The 23,874-nt window shown below is 44.1% G+C and overlaps 1 long non-coding RNA gene and 1 pseudogene across 9 annotated transcripts in view; both read left to right on the top strand.

Annotated features, from left to right (window-relative positions):
- LOC127490977 (uncharacterized) overlaps positions 1–18,077 on the top strand; it is a 49,432-nt gene extending 31,355 nt beyond the window's left edge. For 5 of the 9 annotated variants that reach the window (XR_016217111.1, XR_016217112.1, XR_016217117.1 and 2 more), the window contains one exon: positions 17,420–18,077. This is a non-coding gene — a long non-coding RNA (uncharacterized LOC127490977). Of the gene's footprint in view, positions 1–6,464; positions 6,779–17,419 lie in introns of those variants that run through there. The other 4 variants (XR_016217116.1, XR_016217115.1, XR_016217122.1 and 1 more) reach the window with 3 other exon arrangements.
- On the top strand, positions 9,615–10,731 carry LOC127490976 (serine/threonine-protein kinase Nek7 pseudogene; annotated as a pseudogene).
- Positions 18,078–23,874: the final 5,797 nt, after the last annotated feature.

Below are 23,874 nucleotides of genomic sequence, written 5' to 3'. Positions count from 1 at the left end.
CTTTATTGTTAAGCTACATTAACCATATATGTAAGGTTTGGCTAAAAGAATTTCTAGTTAAAATCCTAATTAATTTTAGCTCTAGTTGGCCTAGCCCATCAAAAGGGAAATAAAATGTAGAGTGCTATGTCAGTATTGTGAGGATACTTTTTAAAGCATATAAATAAAAATTAAAATTTCTAGTTCATTAAGCCTAAACATTTTAAAAATTTATCTCCCAGCTGATGCATCCAGCAACACAGAGAGAACAGCAGTCAGAAACAGGAATCTTTTCTCCTGTGTCGCTCCCCCTCTTCGTGGAGGAACGACACAGGACCCTGCGCTGTTCTTTCGTCTGCTCGGCCCTCCCCGGGTTTGCTGCTGGTTCTTCCCGGGTTGGCTACTATCCCTTCCACCTCCGTGGAAGGGCAGTTCCCCCGGCCACATTCCCCACTTCCGCAGGGGAGCGGCACACCGCCGGCCGGCTCTCTCGGGGGCTGCACAGGTGTTCCTCAGGTAGATGTTCCCCTTAGATGTTCCTGGTGAATGCTGTCTCTCTCCTCCTTTATAGTCCTCCTCCGCCAATCCTAACTCGGCTGCCCACACGCCGAGTACGCTGCTCTCCTCTAATCAGGAGTAGGTCCTACAGTTTATTGGTTGAACTGGAGGCAGCTGCGTAGAAGCTGTTTTCTCCTCTCCCAGCGCCATATTGTGGGAGAGCAGATGCATAGAATAAGTCTTAATTCCAGTAACTCAGTCTAGTCCGGGTTGCTCCCCACAGATCCCCCTTTCTTTTTATTTTTTGGCGTTGATACGCGCCTGTCTTCGGTGCCCCGCAGCACACACTCTGCTCTGCTTGCTAGAGTTGCCACAGGTTCTTACAAGTCCTATCAATCAGGCAAACCGAATCCGGGTCCTCTCTTCGCCATATTGTGAGGAGGTTTTTAGGCGCTGATGCATGCCTGTGTTCGGTGCCCCGCAGCGCATGCTCTGCTCTGCCTGCAGGGGCTTACAAGCCCTAACAATCAGGCAAACCGAATCCAGGCCTTCTCATTGCCGTATTGTGGGGGAGACTTATTAGTGTTGGTTCGTGCCTATCTTCGGTGACCTGCTGCTCATACTCTGGTTGAGCTGCCTGCTGGTGCTTACCGCCTTAATCAGGCAGACCGAATCCAAGCCTTCTAATTGCGGTATTGTGGGGAGACTATTGACGTTAATAACGTGCCTGTCTTCGGTGACCTGCGGCGCATAAGCCGCTAGCCGCCCGCAGGTGCTCATCGCCTCACTAATCAGGCAGACCGAATCCAAGCTTTCTCATTGCCATGTTGTGGGGAGGCCTATTTCTCTATTTCTCTATCTCCGGGCATTCCTATTTCTCCCATTTTACTTCTGTCTGCCAACATTCCTATTTCTCTCATTTTACTTCTAAACTTCTGTTTCTCTTATCCCTGCGGCTTCCCGGCGGCGCTCGCCCCGAGGCTGCTTCTCGGCACCTCGCCCCGCGGCAGCTTCACGGCTCTGCGCGGCTTCCCGGCGCCTCGCCCCGCAGGCGGGTTCCCGACTCTGCGCGCACGCTCCGCGGTCTCCACGCACTTCGCGCCCGCACCACGGCCTCGCGCCAGCCCGGCGTTCCCTATCTATTCACGCCCCGTGCTCTCTCTGCACGCGGCGGCTTCCGCGAATGTTTCCGCCACCACCGGCATTCAGTCCAAGTTCCCCGGACTAACCTGGCGAATTTCAACCTGGCGGCCCACGTCTCTGCTTCTGGTTCCAGATCTTCGCCTCTTGCTCCCCGGGGTGACTTGAAGAATTCCAAGGTGGCTTATGTCTCCGCCTCAGCCTGCACTCGCGGCTTCATCCTCCCTAACATTTTTCTCTACCCGGTATGTTTCCTTAAGTTTTCTTCCAACAATATTCCTCTCATTTCTCCTGGCTACTCCCCACAGTCCGTATCCAAGTCTAAGTTTCTTATAGGTTTCACTTTCACTTTCAACCTGCAGTCCGTATCTGAGTCTAAGTTTCTTCTTGCTTTCACTTTAAATCCTAACTTCTTTCCCACAGTCCATATCCGAGTCTCTGCCTAGGCTTTCAATAGCTTCTTCCGGCACCTAGGCTCTTTACTAGTCTCTCTCTCCGGTATTTTCCCACTTCTTCCCATTTCTTCCCTCCTAAGTTTCCTATCCGTCCTAGGTTTCCTACCCGAGTCACGGCACCATTATGTCGCTCCCCCTCTTCGTGGAGGAACAACACAGGACCCTGCGCTGTTCTTTCGTCTGCTCGGCCCTCCCCGGGTTTGCTGCTGGTTCTTCCCGGGTTGGCTACTATCCCTTCCACCTCCGTGGAAGGGCAGTTCCCCCGGCCACATTCCCCACTTCCGCAGGGGAGCGGCACACCGCCGGCCGGCTCTCTCGGGGGCTGCACAGGTGTTCCTCAGGTAGATGTTCCCCTTAGATGTTCCTGGTGAATGCTGTCTCTCTCCTCCTTTATAGTCCTCCTCCGCCAATCCTAACTCGGCTGCCCACACGCCGAGTACGCTGCTCTCCTCTAATCAGGAGTAGGTCCTACAGTTTATTGGTTGAACTGGAGGCAGCTGCGTAGAAGCTGTTTTCTCCTCTCCCAGCGCCATATTGTGGGAGAGCAGATGCATAGAATAAGTCTTAATTCCAGTAACTCAGTCTAGTCCGGGTTGCTCCCCACACTCCTGGTTTGGATGCTGGGAAAACTTGCAGCCACTGAATGGATTCCAAGCAAAACGTTTTAAGATATCCTGGGAAACAACTGCTCCTTGTAGGCAACCCAGTAGTGCAAGGGAAGAAGTGAATTTGGCAAAGCCATAAGACAATACAGAGAAAATAAGGGCACATTTGGTAGTTGGGGTCATGGAAGCTGCCTGGTTCTCAGGGGTGGGAGTAGAGGGAAATGTTGTTTGGGACCAGAAGGGGTCCCAGCCCAGGGACTGAAGGAACTCATGACCTGGGACTGGTGCTATAATCTGTTTTTTTTTTTTCCCATCTGACTTAGAGGGTGGGTACAGAGGAGTAAGGAAGCCCACTGCTAATGTATTTTCAACTACAAAATCCCTGCTATTTCTTAACTCCAAGACATACACCTATTATGCTAAAGGCACATCTGAATAAAAAAAATGCACACCTCTGAAACATAAAATGTAATGCCTCTAGAAGGAAGCTGTTACCTTGTACTGTCCTTGCCTGGCCTTGGGATCAGGGTAATTCTCGCCTTATAGGAAGAGGAGTTTGGGAGCGTTCCTTCCTCTTTGGTGGTTAGGAAGTGTTTGAGAAGGAATGGTGTCAGTGCTTTTTAAACCTTTGGTAGAATTAGTGGTGTAGCCATGCTCTCCAGGGAGATTTATTTTTTATTACTGATTCAATCTCCTTGCTCATTATTGGTTGGTTTAGGTTTTCTGTTTACTCTGACTCAGTCTTGGTAGGTGATATGTGTCCATTTCTTCTAGGTTATCTGGTGTGTTCGCAGACACTCTTCATCATAGGCACTTATGATCTTTGGTGTTTATGTGATAGTAGTAATGTCTCCTCTTTCATTTCTGATTTTATTTATTTGAATCTTCTCTCTTTTTGTCTCAGTTGATCTAGCTGAGGTCTATCAATTTCTTTTCAAAAACCAGCCCTTTGTTCCAGTGTTTATTTCATTTAGTACTGCTCTGTTATTTATTTTCTTCCTGTCCCTAACTTTGGGCTTAATTTGTTTTTTCTTTTTCTAATTCCTTGAGGAAATAGTAATATTAGGTTGTTTGAGATTTGGAGAGTTTCTATTGGAGCTGCCATTCAGTATCCCATGTTTTGGTATTTTGTGTTTCTATTTTCATGCATCTTGCACTATTTTTCAATTTCCCTATTAATTTCTTTATTGACCTTCTGGTTGTTTATACGTATGCTATTTAATTTCCATGTATTTGTGCATTTTCTGAAATCCTTCTTATTATTTATTCCTAGCTCCGTACCATAAAAATACTTGATATAATTACAGTCTTGTGAAATTTGCTAAGGGTTGCTTTGTGCCCTGACATGGGAGCTGTCTTCAAGATGTTTCATGAGCTCTTGAGAAGAATATGGTTTTTGAATTGTTCTTTTGTATTTGGCTTATTTTCCTTAGCATAATATCTTCAAGGTTCATGCTAGTTGTAGTGTATATCAGAATGCACTTCTTTTTTAAGGCTGAGTGATTTTCCATTCTGTGTGTGTGCTGCATTTTGTTTATCCATTTTTCTGTCTGTGGACATTTGTGTAGTGCTTCTGCTGTTTGATTATTGTGAATAATGCTTTATTTACTTAATTTTGAAAAGAAAAGTTTTCTTGAACCAAAGAATTCCTGTTTCCTGGTGGATTTGGAGATAACAAATTCTACTGAAAAACTGAGATCCAGACATGTTGTAATGAAACCATAGATATGATTTATGTAGTTTTGACTATAAAATATTACTGGAAGCTTTCAAATCATGCAGAATATCCAGTTGTCTAAGTGTTTTCTTTTTTATCTTTTTTATTGTTATTAATTATTTTAAAAGTCAGACATTTCCATGCAAGCTTTATCTCTGATTTTAGACAGTACAATTCTCTTATTAGTCATTCTATAGTCTGTGATGGACACACCAGTGATTTTCCATGATAATTTCCATAAGGCAGAGCTAAGACTTAAAGGGGCATGGTACAGTCATACTCAGTGTTTCTGGATCTGCAACTCTGTTTACAAGGAAAAGTGCATGGTCATCCCTCATACAGTGATAGATGCTCTGTTTGCCTGTATTTCTGGGGGCACCCTGTTCCAGGGAATTCAAGTTTTATTAGCTCCTCCTCAGTGGGGTGCCTTTTAATTGCTTGAGTTATATTAGCCCTCGAGGTAAGATGCTTTCCTCAGGTGTCCAGACAAGCCCCCTGATCAGCCCTCCTCAAAGCCACAGTTCAATTGGCATGCTTAAATAGGGCAGGAATGCATATGTCACTGATCTGAGAAAGGTGGTGTCATCCACAATACACTCCAGTAATGTTCACGTTTCAGATACAGAGCTTACAACACTGCCACTACCTTTTTTTCTGCTTTTAATCTCAAATGCCTGTTGCATTTATTTGCTTGATCAATAATGGTCCTGGTAAAAATCAGATAACCAATGATGAGACCTTTGTTATGAAATCCTAAATTTAAAAATCCATGATACCATGATAGAAATTAGAGTTTACACACAAAAAAAGCCATCAGTATTGCTGGCAAAGATAAGATGGATGTAATCTGACAGGACAGCTAGAAGGCACTGATACACTGATACTTGACACCTGACCCTATTCTCAGTCACGATAGTATCCTCTCTCCAGATTTAAGAAGATAGCATGCTGCTTTCTGTAACAAGTTTTATTCACATACAAAAGTCAGATAATGGCCAACAGGTCACAACAGCGCAATAGGTAGAGAGTAAGAAACTGCGTGGAACAGGTGCTGAGAATAAATACTAACTGGGGGAGGAGGAGGAGCAGGAGGAGGAGTGCCCTCGGGTGGGGTTTGTCTTCACCACCTTAGCGTGTGTGGGGCTTCTCTTGAGAGCCCTGAGACCCGGCCTGTCTCACAGTGCCAGTCAGCTGGGAGAGCCCGGCCCCTGGAAGCCCACTGGTTCCAGGAACGGGCCCTTTCCTAGTGCTGTCCTGGTCAGTGTGTCACTGCCCTTTGACCCCCGTTTCCTTGTCCCTGCACTCTAGGAGAAAGTGATGCTTAAACTCCAATCTTCACTTTCATTAGCTCCCCGAGTAAACTAGGATTTCAATCTGATCTTATCTCTGGTATAAACATCCTGTTAGCATTCATGTCTTGGTGATACCTTGGGGAAAACTATTTAATATGTTCCATTGAAAAAACAAATGGAAGTTCATCAGAAATAATTATTTCTCTTGCTCCTCTCTCTCAGTCATTCTTGATTTTTCCACCTTTTTTCTTCTTTCTAGTCCTTCCACTTTGCTCCCTTTCTTCTCTGCCCATCGTTCTCTTCTTTCTCTTCAAATTCATGAATACATGTGTTGCAAACTTCAGGCAAAGCATGTTCTCAGCATGGAGTATTATGGAGCACAGTCTGTTCTTGTCATGACATGTCTAATTTCATTGTGTTGCCTCTAGAAAACATGGCCCCCAAACTTCTAATATTTGCTACAAGGTAAAATTTTCTCTGTACCAATTAATGATTAATCTCTTCAAATATCTAAAAAATATTTAAAATATGATTGTATTCTCCCTAAGTCTTCCCAGCCTGCATTATCAGTCATTTCAGTTTGGAGCTAAATTGTCTCTTGAAGTTCCTAGATATTTCATATTCTATGTTGGCTTCAGGGGCCTTTGCTCATGCAGATTCTGTTCCTGGGATAGTCTCTTTCTCCACTTTACCATGGCCAATGTCTACTGTGCTTCCTAGGCACTTTATTAAACACAGCCTGCACAAATTCTGACTTCAATGCCATTGTCTCTGACAGGGTTCTCTAATCTCCACTGGATCTGCCATCTACCCATGGAGCTGGCCATTTGTGCTTTACTTCTCATCTTCTGAATCTCTCTTGAGTAATAAATGTTTGTTGTTGGGATGTCAGTAAGAAAATTGGCAGAAAGTATGAGGACATCATGCAGAAGAAGCAAAGCCAGCGTTACGAGGCTTCTGGAAAGTAGTCGCAGGTTCACAGCAACCAGGCAAACACTGAACAAAGGAAAAGGTGACTCAAAAACATGCGGGAAGTTTTCCAGTTTTTCTTCCTACTTGTCCTTGCTCCATAGCTCTTTTGTGTGTGACTTGGTTAACTGTTGTGGTTATGTTTTTTGCTTTTATTTTTCCCCCAAAGAAACCTTTTTATTAAAGGAATACAAACCTCATGCATTCCGTAAGTACAACTTTAGGAATATAGTGACACTTCCCACCATACCCATCCTCCCACCAACACTCCCACCCCTCCTCCTCCTCCCTCTCCTATTCCCAGTCCCATTCTCTAGTAAGGTCCATTTTTGATTAATTTTATACACTATAGAAGTCCAACTCTATATTAAGTAAAGGGTTCAACAGTTTGCATGCACACACACACACACACACACACACACACAAATGTTCTTCAATAGTGGAGACAAGGGCAGTTGAATGCCATTGCATCTTGAGGTTAATTTCACTTCCTTTTTGTTTTTAGAAACTTAATTAACTTTAAAGAAGCACCCAAGAATGATACATTTTTGGGGAGCACTTAGACAACCTCTTAATGACTGCATGGCAAACTTGATGATGGCAGCCCTGTTGTCAGTTTGAGATCCTGGTCCCTGGTTCTGGAGGGAGAAGAGTGGATCTGATTTTCAAGAATGTGTTTTGACGTGTGTATTAGCTACTTGAAGGACTCATGTAAAATGACTGATTTTGTGTCATCTAACTTGGAATTCTTGTGGAGCAGAAAAGCAACACACAAAGGGCATCAGTGAAAACGTTGTAAGGTGGTAACAGCCCTCTGCTGTTTGCTCCATTAGAGCTGAAGAAACCAGAAGCCTAGAGGTGGGGGAAAAAACAGGGAGAAAGTTCATATGGGGAAAGCGGATCACTCAAAAGCAACCGTGCACTTTGGGGGATTTAGAAAGATCTGCAGGAGCCAGGGCAGGATGCATGCTCTGAAATTCCCTAGACAACTCTAAGCTTTGACCTTTGGAGGATCTTGAGGCTAGGTGCAAGTAGTAAGTGCCTGGATATGTGTTGAAGTACATCTTTCATCATAGAAAACACTTAATAAATTAGGGATAGAATTTCCTCACTTTGGTAAAGGGTATTTATGAAAAACTCATGGTTAAATCATATTCTGTAGTAAGAGAGAAAAACCTTTCCCCCTGCAGTAAGGAATGGGCCAAGGACATCTACTTCCTCCACTTCTGTGAAGAATAACCAGAGCAAGTAAGCATGAAAAAAAAAAATGAAAGATAGCAAAACTGTAAAGGAAAAAATTGAAGCAATTTCAGTTGAGAGATGACATAATCTTTTTGTTAAAGATTTATTTATTTATTCTGACGTCAGAGTTATACATAGAGGAGAGGCAGAGAGAGAGAGAAAGACAGAGAGACAGAGAGAGCTGTTTTCCATCTGATAGTTCACTCCCCAATTGGCCACAATAGCCAGAGCTGTGCTGATCCAAAGCCAGGAGCCAGGAGCTTCTTCCAGGTCTCCCATGCAGGTGCAGGGGACCAAGGACTTGGGCCGTCTTCTTCTGCTTTCCCAGGCCATAGCAGAAAGCGGGATTGGTAGTGGAGCAGCCGGCTCTCAAACCAGCACCCATGTAGGATGTTGGTGCTTCAGGCCAGGGTGTTAACCCACTGTACCACACTGCTGGCCCCAGATGACATAATCTTACATGTGGTAAATTCTAAAGAATCATCTAAATTACTATTAGAGATAATGGACAGTTAGCCGAAGGTACAAGATGTTAAGAGCAGCACATATAAATTTACCTAATCTTCTGTAGGCTAGCAAAGAAGAGTGCAAAGGGAAATTAACAAGACAATTCCATTTTTTAAAACACCCAGAAGGATAAAATAATTAAATAAATTTAACTTAAAAGGGAAAGGCATGTACACTGAAAACTACAAAATATTGACTTTAATAAGTGTAAAATCATTTTGAGCATGACAGTATTTACCAATGTGCTCCACAAAGTAAATGCAATCCCTATTAAAATTAAAATCTTTGGGCCAGCACTGTGGTTCAGTGGGTTAAAGCCCCAGACTGCAGCACAAGCATCCCATATGGGAGACAGTTGAAGTCCTGGCTGCTCCACTTCTGATCCAGCTCCCTGCTAATGCACCTGGCGAAGCAGCAGAGGATGGCCCAAGTCCTTGGGCTCTAGCACCCATTGTGAGAGACCCAGAAGAAGCTGCTGGCTTTGGCCTGGCCCAGCCTTGGTCATTGTAACCATTTGGGGAGTGAACCAGTGGATGGAAGATATCTCTCTCTCTCTCTCTCTCTCTCTCTGTGTGTGTGTGTGTGTGTGTGTGTGTATCTTTCTCTATAACTCTACCTTTAAAATAAATAAAATCAATCTTTTAAAAAAAGTACTACTGTTTTCTGAAAAAAATGGTGATGCTGATCCTCAAACTTGTGTGGAACGCCAAGAGGCCCAAATGGCCTAAATATTTAGCTAAAGAAGAAAGTCTGGCCGGCGCCGCAGCTCACTAGGCTAATCCTCCGCCTAGCGGCGCCAGCACACCGGGTTCTAGTCCCGGTCGGGGCACCGGATTCTGTCCCGGTTGCCCCTCTTCCAGGCCAGCCCTCTGCTGTGGCCAGGGAGTGCAGTGGAGGATGGCCCAGGTGCTTGGGCCCTGCACCCCATGGGAGACCAGGAAAAGCACCTGGCTCCTGGCTCCTGCCATCGGATCAGCGCGGTGCGCCGGCCGCAGCGCGCCGGCCGCGGCGGCCATTGGAGGGTGAACCAACGGCAAAGGAAGACCTTTCTCTCTGTCTCTCTCTCTCTCACTGTCCACTCTGCCTGTCAAAAAAAAAAAAAAAAGAAGAAAGTCTGTGCCTGGTCCGGCCTGGCCGTCCCTCTCCTCAAGATGCTGGGATGTTTACACTCCTGACAGCAGCGACGATTAAGGAGTGGAATCAGGCGAGGATGGGTGGGTGCCAGCGCCTGCAGTGTCCACTGGGGCATCGGGAGGGGCCTCATAGCCACAGCCCCCGGCCTTGTGGGCCCCTGTGTGGCAGTGCCTGGCTGAGGCGCGTGCCCGCCCCAGGTGCCTCAGGGACAGGAGAACGGAAAACTCCCAACTTCCTGAATTCTAAGTTGCTGTTGCTTCAGACACAAGGAATGCAGGGGCCCCCTGTTCCTCAGTTCCAGGCACAGGAGGCCTTACAACCAGATATGGGCCATGACACGTTAGCCAACTTTCAAATAGAGAAGAAACTCGGTCGTGGACAACTTAGTGAAGTCTATAGAGCAGTCTGTCTCTTGGATGGAGTAGCTTTAAAAAAAAGTACAGATATTTGATTTGATTTTGATTTGATGGATGCCAGAGCACGTGCTGATTGCATCAAAGAAATAGACCTCCCTAAGCAACTCAACCATCCAAATGTGATTAAATACTATGCGTCATGTATTAAAGATAATGAATTAAATATAGTCTTGGAATTAGCAGACGCTGGTGACCTATTGAGAATGATAAAGCATTTTAAGAAACAAGAGAGGTTAATTCCCGGGAGAACTGTCTGGAAGTACTTTGTGCAGCTCTGCAGTGCCTTGGACCACGTGCATTTTCGCAGAGTCCTGCATAGAGATATCAAACCAGCTAATGTGTTCATTACAGCCACTGCAGTGGTGAAACTTGGTGATCTTGGGTCTGGTGGTTTTTCAGCTTCAAGACCACAGCTGCACATTCCCTAGTGGGTAGACCTTATTACATGTCTCCACAGAGAATACATGAAAATGGGTACAACTTCAAATCTGACATCTGGTTTCTTGGCTGTCTACTATGTGAGATGGCTGCATTACAGAGTCCTTTCTATGGTGACAAACTGAATTTATACTCACTGTGTGAGAAGATAGAACAGTGTGACTACTGCCTCTGCCTTCAGATCACTCTTCAGAAGAATTATGGCAGTGAGTTAACATGTGCATCCACCCCAATCTGGAGAAGTGGCCAGACATCACCTACGTCTGTGACATAGTAAATATAGTAGATATTAGTAGTAGAATTAATAGTAGAATATGCGCTTGCACCTCAAGCAGCTAAGTATGCACAGTATCTTCAAGAACATATCCAACATAATTTAAAGTATTTTTTTGTGGAAAGCATACCTCCCCATTTTTGTCTGGGTGTTAAGATTAATATTTCAGAGCTTATTCGCTTAGAATCCTTAACCAGTTTTCATGTAAGCTGCTTTTTGTACCAAGCTAAATCACATTCTTGCAAACCCCAAATGCCTTGGAAATAATTGAATTGCATATTAGGAGAGTAAATGAAACATGATGGTTTTTGATGGCTAAAGAGTTAGAATTATTTAGTGTTTTCTGTTGGTTTTCTGTTGATGAATTGTGTTTCAGTAGACTGTCAGTGCCAATTAGTGTCGGTGCAGCTTCGCACGTATCAGGATAGACTTGAAACCCAAGGTGAACTATCTGAACACATGAATTGTTTGCGTTTTAGTCATTTATGGACATTGAGGAGAACACATTGTGAAGTGTTTGTGATTTTCTTTTAAGTTTGAAGTATGTATTTTGGTGTTAGCAGTGTAGCATTCAAATATAATGTAAGATAAATGCAGATATAGACTAAGAAGCATTTAAAATTCTTAGCTTATACATTCAAAATACAGTTTTTAAATGTGAAAAGATTTAGAGACAAAAAATGTGAGTCAGACACTGAAGATTTTGTTTTGTTTTGTTTCAATATCTTGCATATTCTCTTTGCATTAAAGTGGTAAATATGAATCCATTAAAATATGGTTAAGGATTTGACTTGAATGATAGTAATTTTTAAGGTTGCACATTGCCCAAAACTTTTGTGTTTTTATTACTATTTGCATATTTGAAAAATATTCTTTGCAGAATCTTGCAGTACTATATTTCAGTTTCTTTATAAATTTTATCGACTATAATATAAGCATATGTTTTATTCATAGATTTTATTGAGATTCTGGTTGGTCCCCTTCAGAAATTTTTATATATGTTACTTTCTTATTTATATTGTACGTGCATTTTGCCCATTAATGTTTCAGATTTTCTGAGAACATAATACCCTTTTAAAAGATAAGTTGTGTACCAACACTTTTCCTGCATTGAAAACTTTTTAATTTTTTGAAACTTGGGCCACCTTGTGCATGTGTATTTTTGTCTTGATAGAAAGGGAGAAAGGATGTGTGTTACCTGTGAATGTTGAGACAGGTTTGACTCATTTGACAAGGTTGTAATTTCAGAATGTGTTCAGAGAATGTAAACTGGCTGTTGTGCAGCCAGAGTAGCCGTGAGATCCGCGACTCTGCTGAGCAGCTTTTGGGCAAGTTCTGTGCTGGTGCGTGAAGATGGCAGAGAAGGGGATGCTTCCTTTAGTTTAAGGAAACGGGCAGGGCCTAGCAAAGTCGTGGTGGAGAGGTGTCTTTCCCAGATGGCTTCAGGTTCCTGGTGACCAGCTCCGCCCAGGATCCTTGGGCCAGGAGCCCTGCATGGCAGCCCCAGCAAGGCTGCAGCCCACCGACTAAACCTTGAGATGGACGATCCTGGCAGGGTGAAAGCCTCCTGTCAGATAATGCCTGCCTTCTGCACTCCTGACCGCTGGCTTCCTTATTCTTACACTCTTTCTTAGACTGACAGGAACGGAAGTCATTTTATAAACTTTAAACGTCCATAAAGGGCTAACATTACAGTCTCTTCTGTTGTTCAATGTTAGTTGCAGATGGAATCTGAAGTCATTGAAGCAAGGAAGACCCCGTTGGTCCTTTGGGTGGGGGCCAGATGTATGGCTCCCCAGCTTCGAGACTCAGTTCTGGGGACATAGCCCAGAAGCAGGAGGGACTTGCCTGTGGGGACTGTTAGTGTCATGTCCATCGTGGTGTTGTGTCTGTCTGGGATGAAACATTCTCGCTTTTGTGTGTGAACACAGGGATCTAACATTCGTTACCCTGCACCTCACGGTGACTCGGCAGTGAGGATGAAGCTTCTCTCAGGGGCTGGATCTGCTAGCAGGAAATCACTGGAAGAATTTGATGATCAGAGAAACCATTATTCGTTTCTACATGCAGAAACGTGGTCTCTGAGGTCGTTTTAAAATCCAAACGTTCATATTTTTCTGATGAAACCACTGCATAAAATCAGACAATTTTGAAATGATCCTGACCGAGACCGAGCTGGCGCTGGCGGGCGGTGGGGGCCCGGGGAGTGGTCTCAGGAGGGAAGCCCCGGACCCATGCCCGGCCCCTACCAGGCCGCCCGCTCCTGGGACCCACCTGCTGCTCCGGAGCGCCCTGGGCCCTGTCGGGCGCTAGGAGCCCCACCCCCACCCCCGTGCGCTGAGGCCGCGCTGCGGGGGCACCCGAGACGGGAGGCGCGTCCTGGCCGCCGCACCCTGCTCCGGACGATCGCGCTGCCCTGGTCACCTGCGCCCCGCACTGCAGCGCGTCGGGCCGCCCTGGCGATGGGCACGCGCAGCGAAGCCCATGCGGAGCCGGCCCGCTCCCGCTTCCTAGCAGCCGCCCCCTCGCCCCACGCACGCTCCCTCTGGGCCGCCCCTCCGAGAGGGTCCGCGCGGCGGCGTCCAGGCTCGGCAGCTGCGGACGCGGATCCGCGGGCAGCGGCTGCGCTGCGCTCTGGCCCGGGAGCCCAGGCGAGGGAAGGGTTAAGCGTACGCGCCCGGGCGGGGCGAGGGGAGGAGGGCCCGAGCCCCAGAGGGGGCCGAGGGCTCTCCCCGCCGCCACCCGCACACCTGCGCGCCTTCTGCGCCCCCCGCCGCCAGCTCCCGGGTCGGCGCTCTGGGTCCCCGGCGGCCACAAGCGCTGGGTCCGCGGACTGCTCCGGCCGCGGACAGGCGGTTCGCTCGCGGGTCTGGGGCTGCTCAGGCCGCTGCCCGCCAGCTCCTCCTCACCTGCAGGGGACATTCAGCAAAGGGGGTCACTGGTGCGCCACGGGAGCGTCCTCCCGCCCGGCTCGGGGTTGACTGGGCGGGAGCGCCGCGGGCAACCCGCGGGTTTGCTGGACACAGGTAGGATGGTGCTTCCTGTCCGCATCCCCCGAAGACACCAAGGGAGTGGTGCGCTCCGGGGTCTGGCACTGCAACACCCAGCGGCGGGGGTCCCCACGTCTGTATTTCTTTGTGAACTGGAATCCCTGTCTACCCCAGAAACAGCGATTGGCCAGCCATTTGTTTGCGTGGCAAACTGCGGGTCTACGGGGCCATTTGTATGTGATAGAAATGAAGATAATTAGACCCAGACGTTAGGGTGAACGCGGATCGCCCTCATTGGGTAGATGGAGCTCTCAGCGGGATCCAGTTTCTTTTTTTTTTTTTTTTATCTTTTATTTAATGAATATAAATTTCCAAAGTACGACTCATGTGTTACAATGGCTTCCCCCCCATACCGTCCCTCCCACCCACAACCCTCCCCTTTCCCACTCCCTCTCCCCTTCCATTCACATCAAGATTCATTTTCGATTACCTTAATATACAGAAGATCAGCTTAGTATACCTTAAGTAAGGATTTCAACAGTTTGCTCCCACACAGAAACATAAAGTGAAAAATAATAGATGATTTTTTTTTAAATGATGATGAAATCAGATCAGACCTATTGTCATGTTTAATCCCAGTGAGAGTCAAGTTGGGAAAGAGGAAATCCAAATGGCCAACAGGCACATGAAAAAATGTTCAAGGTCACTAGCAATCAGGGAAATGCAAATCAAAACCACAATGAGGTTTCACCTCACCCCGGTTAGAATGGCTCACATACAGAAATCTACCAACAACAGATGCTGGCGAGGATGTGGGGAAAAAGGGACACTAACCCACTGTTGGTGGGAATGCAAACTGGTCAAGCCACTATGGAAATCAGTCTGGAGATTCCTCAGAAACCTGAATATAACCCTACCGTTCGACCCAGCCATCCCACTCCTTGGAATTTACCCAAAGGAGTTTAAATTGATAAACAAAAAAGCGGTCTGCACCCTAATGTTTATTGCAGCACAATTCACAATAGCCAAGACCTGGAACCAACCTAAATGCCCATCAACGGTAGACTGGATAAAGAAATTATGGGATATGTATTCTTTAGAGTACTATACCGCAGTAAGAAACAACGAAATCCAGTCATTTGCAACAAAATGGAGGAATCTGGAACACATCATGCTGAGTGAAGTAAGCCAGTCCCAAAGGGACAAATACCATATGTTCTCCCTGATCGGTGACAACTGACTGAACACCAAAAAGGAAACCTCCTGAAGTGAAATGGACACTATGAGAAATGGTGACTTGATCAGCATAGCCCTGACTGCTAATGGACAACTTAATACATTATCCCTCATAGTATTTTTTTTTTGTCTGTTCTACTTAATATGACTGGTTTAATTCTGTAATTATCACACAGTTATTCTTAAGTGTTGAAAATTAACTGAAATGTGATCCCTGTTAAACATAAGAGTGGGAATAAGAGAGGGAAGAGATGTATAATTTGGGGCATGCTCGGGCTGACTTGCCCCAATTGGTAGAGTTGGAAACATACCAGGGGATTCCAATTCAATCCCAGTTTCTTGATATTCTGCTGGGCTACTGGGCGCTGCCTGAGGTTGCTCACCTGGGAAGGGCCTGGGGGAGAGGAGGGAGCCGGCGTGGGAGTTCTCGGTGCCCTAAAGGGAATAATTCACTCAGGACATTCTGTGGACACGCAGGCAACCGACCCAGAGGGAAGGCAACACAGTGGTTTTGGTGCCTGGGGGAGCAGTGCCTGCAGGATTAGAATTGCTGCGTGGTCTCTGCAAGAATAGGGTCCTAGTGGCTAAAAACCGAAGAGCATTTTGTTTACTAGCTATTATGGGGCGGGGGGGGGGTGTTGTAGTCCCCAAATCCTTTAATAAAACTTTGAAATATGACGACAAAAAGGGGGGAGGGGCGCTGTGCTGTGGCTCAGTAGGTTAATCCTCTGCCTGCAGTGCCGGCATCCCATAAGGACTCTGGTTCTAGTCCTGGCCGCTCCTCTTCCAGTCCAGCTCTCTGCTATGGCCTGGGAAAGCAGTGGAGGATGGCCCAAGTGCTTGGGCCCCTGCACCCACATTGGAAACCAGGAAGAGGCTCCTGGCTCCTGGCTTTGGCTCAATGCAGCTCCGGCCATTTTGGCCATCTAGGGAGTGAACCAACAGTGGGAAGACCTCTCTGTCTCTACCTTTCACTGTCTGTAACTCTCTCTCTCAAATAAATGAACAAAATCTTTGAAAAAAAATGATCCTAAAGGATTATGAAGATGATTGGATGTTTAATTTTTTTTTTTTTTGACAGGCAGAGTGGACAGTGAGAGAGAGAGACAGAGAGAAAGGTCTTCCTTTGCCGTTGGTTCACCCTCCAATGGCCGCCGCGGCCGGCGCGCTGCGGCCGGCGCACCGTGCTGATCCGATGGCAGGAGCCAGGTACTTCTCCTGGTCTCCCATGGGGTGCAGAGCCCAAGTACTTGGGCCATCCTCCACTGCACTCTCTGGCCACAGCAGAGAGCTGGCCTGGAAGAGGGGCAACTGGGACAGAATCCGGCACCCCAATCGGGACTAGAACCTGGTGTGCCAGTGCCGCAAGGCGGAGGATTAGCCTAGTGAGCCGCGGCGCCGGCCTGGATGTTTAATTTTTATGATCACTTATAGAATGTTTTGTCTTTCTAAGAAAATTCTATATTAAGTTAAACATTTGAGTTGATTTAAGAAGCAATAAAATAGAAAATGCATGATTCTGAACCTCATATAGGCACTGGTACCAGTTACCCAGGGTGATGTGTGGGGTAACCCTGTTTTGTGTGCTGAGGTTAGGAGTAGTGGATGAAGGGTATTCCTACACACATCAAGTGTGCAATGATTGTGAATTAGATGACAGCCACTTCCTGAACACCTTACCATTCTATATAGTGTCTACAAAACACCTTGCTTGTACCCATTCATTTCATGTGTTGCTATTAACATTTACTGTGATATTTATTTTAACTAAAATGTTATTCACATTAAATGTTTATTCTTTTTTTGTCAATCACTCATTTATTTTTTGCGTATTAGAGAAATTATTTTGGTTTTAATGACAAAGATAGCACCTGTTCAAAAACTCAACAGACAGACATTAGTGTAGTGCTTAAGGTGCCCATTTCCCATATTGCAGCGGCTGGATTTGATTCCTGGGTATAATTCCTTACTCCAGCTTCCTGCTAATGCAGATCAAAGGAAGCAGCCCTGATGGCACAAGTGATTGTGTTCCAGTCATACGTGTGGGAGACATGGATTAAATTGCCAGTCTTAAATGGGGAAACTGCTAGCATTGAAGAGTGAACCAATGGGTGAGAGCTCTCTGTCTCTCAGATGAATTTAAAACTTTTAAAAAAATGTTCATAGGGTAAAAGATGATATTCAGAGAAAGTCCCCATCTCCTTTATGGGGATATTCATAATTAATGTTATTCTTTCCTTGTGAAATTTTTTCCATGAGTTTCATTTCAAAATTGTTTGCACATGGAAAAATCTGTGGTTCACACAGCTTTCTGATCTTTTTGCCAAACAATATCTCTTAGAAACTATTACATGTCAATGCATACAAAACTGTTTCATTATATTTTAAATTAAAAATTTTAACAGACATATAAAAGTTGCACATACTTATGTGATATGATGTGATATTCCTTTACATACATACATTGTGAAATGTCCAATAAGGGTAAATATATTTATTTCATCAAGCATTTAACATCTCTTTGTAGTGAAAACATAGCCAGCCTCCTCGCTTTGGGCAGGGAGCGGAGCGTGGGACGGAGACTGCGACAGCCAAGCGTGGCCCTGAGCCTCTGGAGTGGGTGGGAGGTGTTTCTCACCGCCAGGAGGGTGCTGGCACTGCCCCACACGTGCACCTGAGAACTCGGCTCCTGCTGCTGCCACCGCCGCCGCCAGCCAGCCACGCCCCCTCTCTTAAATTTCTATACACTGATGAATGGATAAAGAAAATGTGATGCATATACACAGTGGAATACTACTCAGTCATAAAAAAGGAAGAAATCTTGTCATTTGTAAAGACATTTATAGAACTGGAGATCATTATTTTAAGTGAAACAAGCTAAGCACAGAAAGATGAGTAACACAATCTCACTCATATGCAGAATCTAAAAATAAGGTGATCTCTTAGAAGTTAAAAATAATAATGGTGGTTACCAGAGTCTGGGAAGGGGAAGGGGGTGAGGGACTGAGAAATGCGGATGATGGGTACTAGGTTATATCTCGATAGGAGTAAGAAGTGCTGGGAATCAATTACTCAGTAGAGTGACTATGGATGATGTTAAAGTACTGTATATTTTTCTAGAGAAAAACTATAAGAGAATTTTCAATGTTTTCACTAAATGTTTATTCTTTAAAATGAATGTATTATGTTTATAACCTACAAATACATGATTATCCTGTGCCACATATTTCAATAGTACTGCAATATGGACTACTTTTGTGAAATACTTTTATTTTGTTATGCTTTAAATACACATAGCAAAAGACTATTTTTAGATTGAAAATTGTACAATACCATAACATAAAAATATAATGAAAATGTGTAATAAAAGAAATAAAAAAGTCTGAGAACTCAAAGTTCTGAATTTCAAAAATAACTACAAAGTTAAGGAGACAAAAATAATGTAGTCGTGGCTTTCAGGAATGAGCCCAAAGTACCCCCTGGATTCCGGCTGTCAGCAAAGTGTGCTCAGGCCACTGCAGCCCTCATTCAAGTGAGTCCAGGCATGTCTTGTGCGTGTGAGTGGCAGACTGGAGTAGTCACATGGTGCTGGTTGTGCCTGTGTGATGGGCACAAGGGTTGGGATGTCATGGCAGTTTTTACTGAGATGTCAAAGGAAAATCTGCCCGGCCAGGCAGAATTGTTCTGTAGAGCTGGGGCCTCCACAGGGAACCTCTGATGGGATGATCCCTGGTACGGTGTGGGAGTGAAGCTACAGTGAGGATCACAGAAAGGTAGAGATGTTAGCAGCAAGAGCCACTGGCCATGGAAAGCCGCAAGCTGTGTGTCAGGCGAGCCTTGGGAAACTGCAAGCATCAGCGTGTAGCCTCAGAAAGAAACTGTGTGCACAGAGATGAACCCAGTTGTGAAAGCAAGGAGACCTCCACTTCGATTTTGAAAGGTGTTTTGGACAAACTGGGGGCCCAGACAGAGACTGATTGCAACGTTTGAGCTACTGCAGAGTCCCCAGTCGGACAATGCCAAGCATAAATGTGAGGCCAAAGGTGCTGTGGTCTTCACCATGGCAATGCCTAGGGAAACTGCAAAGACGAGACTCCAGTCTGTGGGAACTGACGTACAGGCTGCAACTCGTACAGCCATAGGAGTAAGGCTGCTCTCATCATGGTGTCCCCAAGATGCCAGACAGGGAGCTTTGGGATTTAATGTTTGTCTTGCTGGGTTTCAGTTTTGCTTTGGTCCAATTTGATCCCTGTCTTCTTTTTGGAGTGGGAATGTTTATCCTGGATATGTTCTGTCCTTGCATCTTGAGAGTATGCAACTTGTTTCTTATTTTACAGGGGCTCACAACAGAAGGAATTTGTCTTGTGTTTCAGATGGGACTTTGGACTTTAAATTAAGGCTGGATGGCATTAACACATTGGAACTTCCAGGAATGGATGAATGATTGTTGTTTGTAGGAAGGACATGAGTTGAATGGAGCCAGAGGCAAATGGTATGATATAACATATTTGTCGCCCACCAACTCATGCAGATTCTTAAACCCTAATGTCATAAGTTAATTGATAAAAAGAGGATGGTGGTTTAACCCAGTTCTGGTGACTGGGACCCAGGCTTAACGGAAGAGGTCCTTGGGTCACTTAGGGGTGTGCCCTTGGAAGGCAGTAGTCAAGAGAGGGTTGATTATAAAAGCTGAGTTGGTTCTAACCTCTAGGCCTCCTGGACCACTGTGTGATCATTCCTCCACATGTTCTCTCCACCACCAGCCTCCACCCTCATCAGACATTGTTTGGACATTGAATTTCAAACACCAAAGACTGAAGTAAACCTTCCTTCTTAAATAGCATCTCTCAGGATTATAGTTGTAGTAACAGAAAGCTAATAATACAACATGGTGTAATAAGGATGCTAAGTGAAAAAAGCCAGACATAACACGTCACTTACTGTATGATCCCATTTCTATGAAATATCCACAGTGGCTAATCTATATAGAGAGAGGAAAGACTGATGGTGCCAGGAAGTGGGTGAGGAAAGAAATACACAAATACACATGTTTAGTAGACATGATTTTGAATGTGCACGACCTTTCTCTGGGGGTAATAAACATGATTTGGAACTGAATAAAGATGATGGTTGGACGGAATTGTGAAGGTACTGAATGCCCCTGAAATGAACCCTTTCAAATAATTTATATTGTGTAAATTTCAGTTCAACAAAAATAGCAATTTAAAAGAATGACATAAATAGATCATGATTTATTGAATTAAAAATATCTGAATCTTAAGTGATAAGAATGAGCAGTGGAGGAAGGTAGCAGAGAGAAAGAGGAAGTCAGGAAGAGAGGAATGAAGACGGAAGAAAATTTTCACATGCTACTTTTTTTTAAAAGTTTTATTTACTTACTTGAAAGTCAGACTTCCACAGTGAAAGAAGGAGAGGCAGAGAGAGAGAGTTCTTCCATCTGCTGGTTCACTCCCTGGATGGCTGCCCCGGCTGGAGCTGCGCCAATCCAAAGCCAGGAGCCAGGAGTTTCTTCTGGGTCTCCTACGTGGGTGCAGGGGCCCAAGCACTTGGGCCATCTTCTACTGCTTTTCCAGGCCATAGCGGAGAGCTGGATCAAAAGTGGAGCAGCCGGGACTCGAACCAGCGCCCATATGGGATGCCGGCAGTGCAGCCCACTATGCCACAGCACCGGTTCCATCACATGCTCTTAAAGTGTGGCTATTTGTAATGTAATATTATCTAAATAATGTAAAGCATTAATTAACATTGTTGGCTGTTTTCTACTACTACTTATTATTATTATTATTGCTATTACTTGTGGTTTTCCCTACTGGACACCCAATGTCTGTGTCATGTCCATGAATGAGATGGGGATGGCTTGAGGAAAAAGAGAGCAGTAATCTTGATTACTCAATGTGTTGAGTTCTGGCAGTCCACTGTGTTGAATCTAGACTCAGCTTGCATCTTCCTAAATTCTGTAAACCGTTGTTCTTAGTGCATTGGAAACAGTTGTATATCCCATACCTTTTGTGAGAATTAGCACATTTGGAAGACAATCTATTTTCCATACAGAAAAATACCTGCTAATGATTACTGATTTACTTTTATCATTATCATTAAACTCCGTGATGGTTTCACAGGCTATGATGAAAATATAGTATTAGTTTGTTTTTTGGTATTCAACTTTTATAGTCTTGTCTATGTGCTTTATGTGTTTTATCTTTTAAAATATTTATTTAGTTATTTGAAACACAGAGTTACAGATAAGAGAGGTAGAGACAGAGAGAGGTCTTCCATCACTGGTTCACTCCCCAAATGGCTGCGGCATCCACAGCTGGGCAAGCCTGAAGCCAGGAGCCGGGTGCTAGAGCCAGGACCATCTTCCAGGTCTCCACGTGGATTCAGAGGCCCAAGCATTGGGCCGTCTTTGCTTTCCCAAGCTCTAGCAAAGAGGTGGATCAAAGAGGAGCAGCCCAGCCTGCAACTGGTGTCTATATGGGATGCTGGCATGTAGGTGTTGGCTTAACCTGCTGTGCCACAATGCTTGTCCCAATCTTCTATTTTTTTAACTTAGGATATTTATAAAGTCACTTCCATATTAACTGATTTTGTCTGGATTATTATTTGTGGGAAGTCAATCTGATGACTGGTTGGCTTTTCATTACTGTAATCAAAATTATTAATATAACCGCCTTGGAAATTCAAAGTAAATTGAACTAAAGGGTAAAACCATTTGAAAACAGAAACTTTGTTGTATCCATAGTTGTAGCAATGTATTATGCACATGGTCTAGCATACACTAACAGCTTAATATAGATGTATCAATACATTGATATATTTTGAAAACAAAACTTATTCCTTAACCCTGTAGCCCAAATTCCTCCCCATGTGAGACCAAGAAGTCTGAAATTTCCAAACCCTACTGGGATATAAGGATATACTTCATGCAATGCACTAAGATTTTCTAGAATAGAAGTTTCAAAATAAGATAGATTTTGCATTTAGAAATGAGTCCAATACCTGAGTCAGAAAGGATTTTCTCTGGATGCAGGGGACTTGGTGTGATCACAGGAGAGCAGCCGTGGAGTTATGTTCACGAATGGAGGTGGCTGGAGGAATGAAGGCAGGATCTAAAAAAAATCTGTTGGAGGGAAAAACACCCCTGCATTTCCAATGGCAGTTGATTAAAAAAGGGTGTTGGACCAACCTTGGGCTCCACAAATTTTATAAGTTTCGTCAGTGTTTGTCACTACTGTAGTTTTTGAATGAAGTTCAAAGTGAAAACCACTGTTTTGTACCTCTAATACCCTTGCTTTTCTTTACTTCTTTTGCTTTTTGATGTTTATGGAATTTTATCCAGTGCTTAATTCCATGGCAGGTGACAAAATCCAGACTTAAAATACAGGCACAGATTAATCTCGAAGAGTTCTGGATTAACTATCTTGCCAAGAAGCTTAATTGCAATGTTAATATTATAGAAGTATTTGGACCTGTGGGTCATAAGGAAAATAGACTGAATTGTGCACTATGTTAAAATAAGAAAATGTGTATTTTCTCTGAATGGAAACTAGAGTAGGAAGGAAGGTCCTATAAAGTAGCTTTAAAAAGCACACATTTGTGGAATTGGTTTTTATGCTGTAAATTATAAAATTATTATGAAAATCAGATTGTGTGTACACCCATCTAAATGTTCATTCAGGGAGACATGTTTGCCTACCCACAGTGGCATTAGGGGTGCATAGGAGGATGTTTATTACATAAAAAATGTAGGAGGGGGAATCCAACTGGAAGGTGGAGAGAGTGTGTGCATGTCTTTGTGAGTAGTATATATGTTTATACACATACATATTAAAACTCTTGTTACTGTATAACATACCATATAGGTCACTTAATATATAATCTATGTCATGCAATATGCAATATGAGTATAATTCATTGGAAGTGCTAATTGTCTTCTTAAGAAACATGCTACTATGGATAACTTTGTTAGACATGTCCTTGAAAATGATGTTGTATATAACCACAAGAAAAGCAGCTGAGAAATCTAAACTGAGATTCATTCTACAAAACAACTGTATTCTACTCTTCAGTAAAAACAATTTTATGAAAGACAAGGAAAGATAGTGATTAATGCAGATTGAAGGAGAGTAAAGAGATACATGAACTACATGAAATAACTGATCCTGGGCTCTATCCTACATCACTGGAGAGAAAAATTATATTAATAATAATTGGCAAAATTGAACTTTCCTTTATATTAAGTAATAGTATTGTAATAGTGCCAGATTTCTTAAATTTGATTATTATGTCATGATTATAGCCAATGTACTCTTCACTTGCCAGAAACTGGCAATAGCAGCCTGGAACTCAATCTGGGTCTCCAAGGTGGGTGGCAAGACCCAAGAACTTGAGCCACCACCTGCTTCCCCCGGGATATGAATGAACAGGAAGCCAGAACCCCAACTCTAGCACTCCAATGTAGGATTCCCAAGTGGAATCTTAATCCCTGCACCAAAAATCTGCTCTGCACTAACATATTTAAAATAAAGAGTCATGCAGGAGTGCAACTCACTATTAAATGGTTACACGCAAAGAAAGCATAGGAACAGGTGTGAGATGCCAATGTCCACACTGATACTGTCACTGACATTTATATCCATCTCTGTATCTATCTGTAGAGAGAGAAAGACAGAGAATGGTGAGCGATAAAGAGAGAGGTAAAAGATAGTGACAAGTTGTAAAGTGGTTGACAATTCATTGTAATTTTTGCAACTTTTTCCATAAATTTGATTTTTTAAAATAAAAAGTGTTTTGTGAAAGAATGAGATTGGGAGACAGTTTCATTTATGTGCTAGAAATGTAGCTACAGAGTAAATCTGCGGGTGAAACAGGACTGTTGCAGTGCGATTTATGACATGAGGGTGGCTTTAACTAAGTAGGGTATCTGGAATGGACTATTAAGTAGAGTAGTGATATTTTCGA

This window comes from Oryctolagus cuniculus, chromosome 11, assembly GCF_051225735.1.
Source record: "Oryctolagus cuniculus isolate XC-2025 breed Fujian yellow rabbit chromosome 11, ASM5122573v1, whole genome shotgun sequence".
NCBI lineage: Eukaryota > Metazoa > Chordata > Mammalia > Lagomorpha > Leporidae > Oryctolagus > Oryctolagus cuniculus.
Note: the sequence above shows the minus strand (reverse complement) of the source record. Positions and strands in the feature narration are given on the sequence as shown.